This window comes from Phacochoerus africanus, chromosome 6, assembly GCF_016906955.1.
Source record: "Phacochoerus africanus isolate WHEZ1 chromosome 6, ROS_Pafr_v1, whole genome shotgun sequence".
Lineage (NCBI taxonomy): Eukaryota > Metazoa > Chordata > Mammalia > Artiodactyla > Suidae > Phacochoerus > Phacochoerus africanus.
Window position 1 is genome coordinate 58,324,214 of NC_062549.1, and position 10,361 is coordinate 58,334,574.

The 10,361-nt window shown below is 37.0% G+C and overlaps 1 non-coding gene across 1 annotated transcript; it reads left to right on the top strand.

The window, feature by feature from the left end:
* The first annotated feature begins 10,002 nt into the window (after positions 1–10,002).
* Positions 10,003–10,106, top strand: LOC125130157 (U6 spliceosomal RNA). The gene has a single exon (XR_007135658.1). It is a non-coding gene; the product is annotated as a U6 spliceosomal RNA (small nuclear RNA).
* The last annotated feature ends 255 nt before the right edge of the window (positions 10,107–10,361 follow it).

Sequence of the window (10,361 nt, forward strand, 5' to 3'; positions counted from 1 at the left end):
CTCAGGTATTTGAGATGGCTGAGGTGTTTTATCCCCACCACTCACAGCCCTTTCAAGAAGCACTCTACCACCCTTAGCTCCCACAAGACACATCCAGCCTCCTGTAGCCCAAGCAAGAAGCACCCCACAGCTAAGAGCCATGCATGCACAGAGAAAAACATTTCTGTGGTGGTCCACCCCTCTTCCTCTCACCCTCCCCAACTGTGGCTCCTTGCTTCTCCTGTGGCCTAGACCTTCTCCCATACTCCCTCAGCTGTGGTGCTTTGCTCCTCAGCCTGTGATGAACTGCTCCCTAGCTCCTCAGGCTATCTCCACATAGCCAACCTTAGTCCTCTACCTGGAACTGACCTCTGGAGCTTGAGTCTCAGTGCCCAGCCACCATCTGAATGTCTCAGACTATGGTGTCTGGGGCACTGGTACCAATGATTTGTGCTGCTCTTTTTCTGCTTTGCCCTCCTCTGCCTGGCTGCTGCACTTTTCTCCGAGGCTTTGAGTTCCCTCTGTCTTGACTGATCGCCCCATCAGTTAGGTGGCTTCTAAAGGTGTGGGTTCCTTTCCTCTTTTACAGCTCCCTCTCAGAAGTGCTGGTCCTGTCCTGATTCCTTTTTCCCCCCTCTTCTCTCCCTCTCCCTCTCTTTCTTTCTTTTTGTTCTACCTGGTTATGTGGTGATTTTCTGGCCCTTTTTGGAGGTTTAAGTTCTTCTGCCAGAGTTCAGTAGATGTTCTATATGAACATTCTACATGTAGATGATTTTTTGTGATGTGTTTGTGGAAAAAGGTGAGCTCCATGTTTTACTCCTCCACCACCTTAATCCTAGATCAGGAATTATTTCCTTATTGTGAGTGGAAATAGCCTGAAGATTTGCATCTTGTCAAGATCATAGTAGCTGTTTGAAGAAGGGGTTGTGTGAAGGAGAACTTATCCTTTCGGCACATGTCAAGGTCTTCAACTGAGATTGGACAAGTGGAAATGTAAATAAGGGAAAAAATGGATGATTTAATGTTATTTTTCAGGTATGATTGACAATGTTTGGTGACTAAATATATAGGAGGTGAAATAAAGTTGGTAACCCTTTTGTGCCTAGAGCAATAAAGTCACAATGTGATGGTCATTTATGATAAGAATAGATTATGGTCTCATTAATAGAGATGAGAGAAGTAGAAGTTTTGGATGGGTAAAGATGAGAGTAATTTTAGAAAGTTTGGTAACTATGCTCAAAATCAATATTACACGATAGTGGAAGAAATGGTAAAAGTTATTGGGGGGACAGTTACACAGATCCCTCTAGGAGTTAGTGAAGGTGTCTGGAGAATCAGACAGAGCCTGATTTCCTGTCCACCAATGATGATATCATATTGTCATTCCTTTGAATAACTTAAAATGTACTTGGAAAAACAGCAGGGAAGAAAATACAAACCTTAATTTTTTTGTTATTATGAATTAATTAAATAACATTAAATAATAATACATGGACTCGTTGAATAGTTACTGAAATAGGTGATTAATTTGTGGAATGAACTCTGTCTAAAGGGCAAAATACTGGATAGACTATTATAGTGAAAGACCCAAAGTGTAGAAGAAAGATAGGACAAAGGGTAGAGAAATACAAGTGGCAACCGGACACTGTGTCTCCTTTGCAGTTACTTAGGGTTGAGATTGTTAATTTTTCTTTTTCTTTTTTTTTTTTTAAGCCCATACTAGTGGCATATGGACGTTCCCAGGCTAGGAGTCAAATCCAAGCTGCAGCTGCCAGCCTACACCCCAGCCCCAGCAATGCCAGATCTGAGATGCATCTGCGACCTACACCACAGCTCATGGCAAAGCTGGATCCTTAACCCACTGAGCAAGGTCGGGGTAAAACCTGCATCCTCGTGGATACTAGTTGGGTTCAATACTACTGAGCCACAATGGGAACTCCAAGAGAAGCTTAATTTTTCTATGGAACTGGTATAGGTCTTCTATTCATTCTATAAACACATGTTAAGTAACCACTATGTTCTGAGTTCTGTTAGGAGTTTAAGATACATCAACAGGCAAGAAATTTAAAGGATTAGACTCAAAGAGTCTAGATGCTACCTTGAGGAGAAAGATTAAACTAACAAGTTAAAAAAATAAATAATTGCTATAAGGTCAGATTGTGATTGGTAGAGTAAAGGAAATTAACAGTGAGGCATGGTAGAAAGCAACTGAGGGATTTTACCTTGGGTACTTAAGGAAAACCTCATCTGCGGAGGTATGAAATGTTTTCCATATCTTACAGTGTTTGAAGAGACATGGACAGTTTATGGACAGAGATTTTATTTTTGTTTTGTTTTGCTTTGGTTTTGGCTTCACCTATGGCATGTGAAAGTTTCCAGAACAGGGACTGAAACTGAGCCACAGCAGTGACAATGATGAATCCTTAACCACTAGATCACCAGAGAATGCCTGGGCAGAGATTTTAAATTAAGGAAACTCTGGCAGAATGATAGTTACTAATGTATGCTGCAAGATAAATAAAATGAGTGCTATTAGGATATATGTATTTTGGAGAATAATCAAGCATTAAGAAAGAAATTGATGATGCAGAACAAAAAGGGCTATTGAGTAAACACCTCCCGCAGCTCCATACCAATAAAACAAACAACCCTATCAAAAAAGTGGCAGAAGGAGTTCCCGTCATGGCCCAGTGGTTAACAAATCCGACTAGGAACCAGGAGGTTGCGGGTTCGGTCCCTGGCCTTGCTCAGTGGGTTAATGATCCGGCGTTGCCGTGAGCTGTGGTATAGGTTGCAGACGTGGCTCGGATCCCGCGTTGCTGTGGCTCTGGCGTAGGCCGGTGGCTACAGCTCCGATTCGACCCCTAGCCTGGGAACCTCCATATGCCGCGGGAGCGGCCCAAGAAATAGCAACCACAACAACAGCAACAATAACAACAACAACAAAAAAGACACACACACAAAAAAAAACAAAACAACAACAACAACAACAAAAAAAAGTGGCAGAAGATCTAAACAGACAATTCTCCAAAGAAGACATAAGGATGGCCAAAAAACACATGAAAAGATGTTCAAAGTCACTAATTATTAGAGAAATGAAAACCGAAACCACTATGAGATACCACCTTACACCAGCCAGAATGACCATCATCCAAAAGTCTACAATCAATAAATTCTGAAGAGGGTGCAGAGAAAAGGGAACCCTATTACACTGTTGTTAGGAACATAAATTGGTGCAGCCACTGTGGAAAACAGTATGGAGATTCCACAGAAAACTAAAACCATTTGATCCAGCCATCCCACTCCTGCGCATCTATCCAGAGAAAACCATGACTCCCAAAGACACATGTACTCCGATGTTCATGGCAGCACTATTTGCAATAGCCAAGACATAGAAACAACCTAAATGTCCTTTGACAGAGGAGTGGATCAAGAAAAGGTAGTACATATACACAACGGAATATTACTCAGCCGTTAAAAAAAAATGAAATACCGGCATTTTTTGCAACATGGATGGACCTAGAAATTCTCATGCTAAGTGAAGTTAGTCAGACAGTGAGACACCAACATCATATGCTATCACTTACATGTGGAATCTAAAAAAAGGACACAATGAACTTCTTTGCAGAACAGATACTGACTCACAGACTTAGAAAAACTTGTGGTTTCCAAAGGAGACAGTTTGGGGTGTGAGGGGATGTGCTGGGGGTTTGGGGTGGAAATGCTATAAAATTGGGTTGTGATGATCATTGTAGAACTATAAATGTAATAAAATTCATAAAAATGGCTAGTTTCATAAGAGGAATCTTGAGTGTTGAAATGGGATCAGATCCTAATCACAAAGACAATAGTCTGGAAATGAACTTTTCTTCCATTTCAGAGGAGAGGAGCTGAGTATATTATTACAGATGCAGAGATATTAATAGTTTTTCCCTCCTGAGTTGCTGCTGCTGTTGTTTTTGCCTCCTGTTTTCTGTTTTATTCCAAACCAAATAGGCAGGGAAATATTTAAATTGTTCAAAAAGATGTCTTGCTGATTTTCAAACTTTTAAAAATACTTAATTAAATCTTTTCCGGTGAGTAAGAAATTCGTTTTAATGTAAATACTGACTTACTGAATAGAGTTTATATTTTGGTTTTGAAGTTTGAAGAAAAATGTCTCATATAAACTATTAGTTCTATAAGAAGGACTGTGCCCAACGCTGAGCAATTTCATGAGTCACTGGTCTCTGCTGTTGCACATAAGGACAATTTTTAGATTATATCTAAAGCACTGCTATGTAGCATTCTAGTCATGTTTGTCATGCCTACAGGGAGACATTATATATTTTTTTATAAACAAATATCTTCATATATAAAAAGAAAACTTAGAAAACCACTTTAAGAAGAACACAAAATACAAAATGAACAAAAATTATTTATACTCAGAAAGCAGTTCTCCAAAACGTCAATCTCATCTTTACCTAAGTACAAAATTTTGATATTCTGGAAACATAAACTCAAACTTCAGTGTAATTCTTCATTTGATTAACATGGTAAAATTCTGAGAGGGCTTCATCTCATATGTCATTTGAATGAGTTATAGTTAGTCAAGAGATCATAATAATACTGTTTACTGAAGAATTCTTAAATTCTATTTCTCAAATACTTAAATAGAGAATATAGATTTTTTTTTTTTTTTTTTTTTTGCTTAGGGCCGTACCCATGGCATATGGAGGTTCCCAGGCTAGGGGTCCAGTCGGACCTACAGCTGCCGGCCTACACCACAGCTGTAGCAACATCAGATCTGAGCTGACTCTGTGACCTACACCATAGCTCATGGCAATGCCAGATCCTTAACCCATTGAATGAGGCCAGAGATCGAACCCACAACTTCATGGTTCCTTGTCAGATTTGTTTCTGCTGTGCCACAATGGGAACTCCCGAGAATATAGATTTTTTTTCTTTAGTTCTAACTTTCCCTAGGCTCAATTGACATCTACATCTTCAGTTCCCTCTGCCATCATTTTTCCTTACTATTTGTTAACTCTCTGCATATAACATTTCACATACCAAATTTTAAATAAACTATCACTATATAAAAATTGTGGAAAATGCTGGGTCAATTCATACATTCCAACTTGCATTTACTAGTTCACTTGTCAGCCTGGTAAGATAGGTTTCTTTATTCATTTATCATTAATTAATTCAACAAATATTCTTTGGTACTTAGTGTGACAGTTTATATATACAGAAGAAAATAAGACAGTAGTGGCCCCTGGCCTAGTGAATCTATTATTTATTGGAGAAAAAGATATTTAACTAATAATTCCAAGTGCAATGAGTGTTAATAAATGTGAAAGTATAAGCCTACTCTAGGTTTCATAGAACAGAATAAAAATGGAAGCAATCAGATGATAGAAACATAAGCATTGTCCAAACAACCCTTGACCTTGATTTTCAAACATTACTTTTCACTTTTTTTGGCTGGGAAATACATCTGTGTAATTTTGAAGAATGATAGTATCCTGGATGCTTGGCCTAAATATGTTAATAAGTTGATGGAGCAAAAATAATCCTGATTTGTACATAATTATAGCATATTTAGTTCAGTTTAATAATGAAACTTTATCTACAGTTGTCTAAACATCTTGAGTCTAGAAATAGCTGTAGGTCTCCAAACAAATCATTTCTAATTTTTATGTGGTCAATGTAATGACAACTTGAGAACTAGTTTCTAAATGAATAATGTCAGAAGATGTATCTGTGTTTCTGATTTGTACTCCTCTCTTTCCTTTGGCAGATAAATATTTTCAATAGTGATGATGAAATCTGTGCAGGCAAGACTGCTTTTATTTAAAAAGAGGACTAAAAAGCATACTTTCTAAATGAGTGGATGGGCAAATGAAATCAAACTTTTTAAAAGATCTGGCTCTTGCCTGACTGATTTAAAGGTATAGATGTCCAGAATTTGGAAAAGTCACTTTTAAACTTAAAAAAAAAATGAGAAATTGTTGTAAGACAAACCTCGATAGCTTTCCTTTAATCAGTATCAAGATACATAAACATTTTGCACTGTTTCACATCATAAGAAAATTCTTTGTGTGACCTCTGCTTAATGAGTAGAATTATGTGAAACTCTTTTACATTTTAATATGCCACTGTGGATGGCTTTATCTCAGTATAATACATGATAAAAGAAATCATTTTGAAATTTATCTAAAGAACTCAGTTTACCAATTGCAGTATTACTAAAGCTTTTTCTGGTTTATCTACTTAAGGTAAATAGTTAAGCTCTAGTAAAAATATAATAAATTGGGATAGATTTGTAGTGGATTTCAAGTACTAAAGAGCTCAGTTCTTTTCCTTATTCTAAATAACTCTCTACTGATTTAGTAAGTTCTTTACAGGAGATAATTTAAAATTTTCAGTTAACTAAGATATGTGTTTAAATTCACATAAATCACAAATTCACATATGAATTTGTGAATCATCTGAATTACACATGATTTATATTATAACAATGTAAAATTGTTATAACATATGAATTACATTATTAGAATCAAATGTTAGTGTTGTCAGTGTCAGAGAGAAAATATAATCTGGAATTGCCAGTTAAAAACTGAGACCAAGAGAGGACATTGCTATGCCAATGTGAAGGGGGACAGAAATCTAAGTTGTGACTAGAATCTAGGCTTTATTATTTATTTATCTACATATTTGTTTATTTATTGTGAGTCTGTTTTATGCTGAGTACTTTTTATGGAATCTAAAGAAACAAAGATGACGCGAGTTCCGAGTTCCCGTCGTGGCGCAGTGGTTAATGAATCCAACTAGGAACCATGAGGTTGCAGGTTGGATCCCTGGCCTCACTCAGTGGGTTAAGGATCCAACGTTGCTGTGAGCTGTGGTGTAGGTCACAGACACGGCTCAGATCCACCTTGCTGTGGCTGTGGCATAGGCCAGTGGCTATAGCACCAATTAGACCCCTGGCCTGGGAACCTCCATATGCCACGGGAGCAGCCCTAGGAAAAGACAAAAAGACCAAAAAAAAAAAAAAAGAAATTAAAGAAACAAAGATGAATGTGTATTACAGTCCCCAGTCCTTTGCCCCATGTGCTAATGCTTCTAGATGTCCCTATTCTAACCCCTAAGATTTTTTTCTAAAAGCATTATAAACACAATAGAAAATAAGCAGGAAAAAAGGAGGTATGGAAGATTAATTTGGAAAATGTATAAAGAACAGAACAAAAAGACAAATAGATGGAAAGTAGGTGAGAAAATTGGAAAGCCCATTGAAGAGATGTAATATCTGAATAACATAAGTTCCAGAAAGAACAGACCAGAGACAAGGTAGAAGGAGGAATCACTGAAGTGGATTTCTCAAGATGAAGAACATAAATTTCTTAATGGAAATGACACACCAAGGACCCAAGATAATAGATTAATTAAGCATATCATTGTGAAGTTAGGAACGATTCTTAAAATATATGGTTCTAATTGCCCATAAGAAGAGAGAAAGAAAAAAAGTAATGCTGAAAAGTAGATTGATGGATTTGTATGTTTAATATTCTGAAGGAAACTCTAACCTAGAGTTCTATACTTGCTCAAAGTACTAAGCAAAGAGTAGAATAAAGTCTTGGAGATGTTACAGTCTCAAAAAATATGCTTCCAGCATATTGTTTCTCACAAAGCAACTGTGCTATATATTCCAGGAATATGAGATAGCAAACCAAAAATGAAGAACTATGGGAAACAGAAAACACGAGTTTCAATTAAGGAGAGAGGTGAAGGGCATTCCCAAGATGATATTAAAAAGCAGATAGCAGCATGTGCTGTACCCAAAGCATAGACAGTTCCAGCCAGGATTTCAACATGTTCATGAATATAGTTTAGAACCCCACAGGCACACCATCCTTTTCCTTGAATGAATGGATCAGCACTGTCAAAGTCAATGAATCCCACTTTTACTATCATCATTATTTAAAGATGATATTTGAAGGAGGTAGAATGAGGAGATAATAAAAATCAGACTGAAGCTGGCTTCTCTCTCTCTCTTTTTGTCCATGCTCAAGGCATGTGAAAGTTCTGGGATTAAGGATCAAATCCATGCCACAGCAGTGACAACACTGTGTCTTCAACCTGCTAAGCCACAGAGGAACTCCTGGCCTCTCTCTTTTTAACTCTCCTTTTAGAAAGAGACTTCAGATTCTTGCAGACTACAATTCAGAAAACACATACACATACACACACACACACACAAACATACAAACTTACCCTAATAAGAGGAATAACCCTCTATATGGCACAAGTTCCTATGCCCCTGAAAAATATAAAAGAAGCTGGTAAAAATAATAACCCCTGGGGGGGGGGGGAATGGATGGCTTCAGGAAAAGCGTGTAAGAGTTCTTTTTCTTTCTACTGTTACTTTTGAATTTTATACCAAGAACATGAATTATCTAGATAGATGAAATTAAAATGATGGCAATAAAATGCATTCTCTCTCCAGAAGCTTTAACTGTGTTAAATGTCTCTTTGAGATGTTCAGAAGCTCATCAATTACACATAAGATTCCATGTAAACAGTGTGATGCTAGGCCCTCTGCCTAGTCCAGGGTGCCAGAACCTAACTTCCCTGGGAGTCAGAATCTTTATCTGTACCTTACTGTTTTGTTACCAGGAAATGGGTTCAGGAGAGGAGGAACAAACTTACCTAAAAGTAATCTGGGATGCCGAGACCGGTCCAACAGGATGGGGCTGAAGAACGGGTGCTGTGGAACTTAAGGAAAAAAAGTTAACATAAAACAAGACACAGAGACATTTATCTTAAGTACAGGTGGGAATTGGGGGACTCAAGGTCTCAGGGACTAAGAGCCCTGCCTCAAGAAACCACACTGCTTTTATTGTGCTCTTGAGGATTACACCAAGTGAAAAGGGGGTTGTAGGTGCAGGATATAGGGTTTTTTTTTTTTTATTATTTTATAAGTTCTTTTATTATTTTAAAAGTCACTTAGCTGGTAGATGGTTAAACTTTTACTCTAAACTTTAGGCATTTAAGAATCATTAGCATTTGAGTTAGCTATCTATGCATAGCATTTCAGAGAATCCTCACTGTGCTTCTGCAAAAGGCATGCCTATTTGTGGCAACCCTGTGTGCCTAGGTTTGCACCTTGGTTCTCTTTGCTAATGCATATTCTGCTAACAACCACTCATAAACCACTTGGCCATGAGGTTCCTCTTTCTCTTATTCTTTAGAGGACATATCATGCTTGTGCAAATGGCGTGCCAATCTGCACAGGTCTGGGCGTGCCTAGACCAATGTACTATGTCCTCATTCAGCTGACCCCATGAATAATGATGCCTTTAGGTCTTTGTTCTTAAGCTTAAGTCATTTACCATCATCGTGACTGTTTCTCAAGCAGGAAGACGGGACAAAGTAAGGAAGGACAAGATGGAGTTTTCAGCAAAGAGGCTAAAAAAATATTATAAAAACATGTCTCGCAAGACAGAGACCCCCCTCAAAAAAAGTCACTTAATCAACTTCACTAGAAAGAGTGGGGTGTGAGGATAGAAATTTGTGTGTGCACTGAAACCATTTAAAATGCTAGAGTACCTTCATGAACATACAATTTGTAAAATATTTATAAATTTTTCAAAGAGTAGTACAGGTTTATTTTTCACAGGAAACACAGGCTCTGTCAATGGATTTTCATCTTTAAGAATTCTGTGTTTTGGATCAGTAATTAATTCAAAATATGCCATCCTCTCATTTCACTTTTGTGAAGTTAAAAGCTAACTGAAAATATTGGAAGAGATGTGGCAACTGATAATTAAACTTAACCTTATTTATATGGAAAAAATGTTGTGAGTTGTGTTTCATCTATTATATCTTGCTACACTGTAACACTGAATTTGCAACATCAATATTAACATTGCCCAAATATGCTCTTGAAATTGTCTCTAAATAAATATATCTATAAAATTTATCTATAACTTCATAATCTATAACACTTAAAATTCTGTACCACATAAGAACAGATACTAATTGCTTACTTTAGTATCAAGCCTACTAAAATTAGAATGATGCAGAGATGACCATGGCCATTACAGAAGAATGACATGCAAATTCATAAAACTTTCAATACTTTTATAAAAAATTTGAGATTTTTTTCTTTTTTAGCAGACATATGCTGAAGAATCACCAAAGTGAGTCCTTCAGATGAAAATCAAAGGACACTAGCCAGTAACTTGAATCCATATGAAAAAATAAAGAACATCAATAAAGGTAAAACTATATAGATAAATATAAAAATAGTATAAATGTACTTTTTGTAACACTTTTTTTTCCCTCCTGTTTTAAAAGACAACTACATAAATTAATAATTATAACTTTGTTCATGGGCA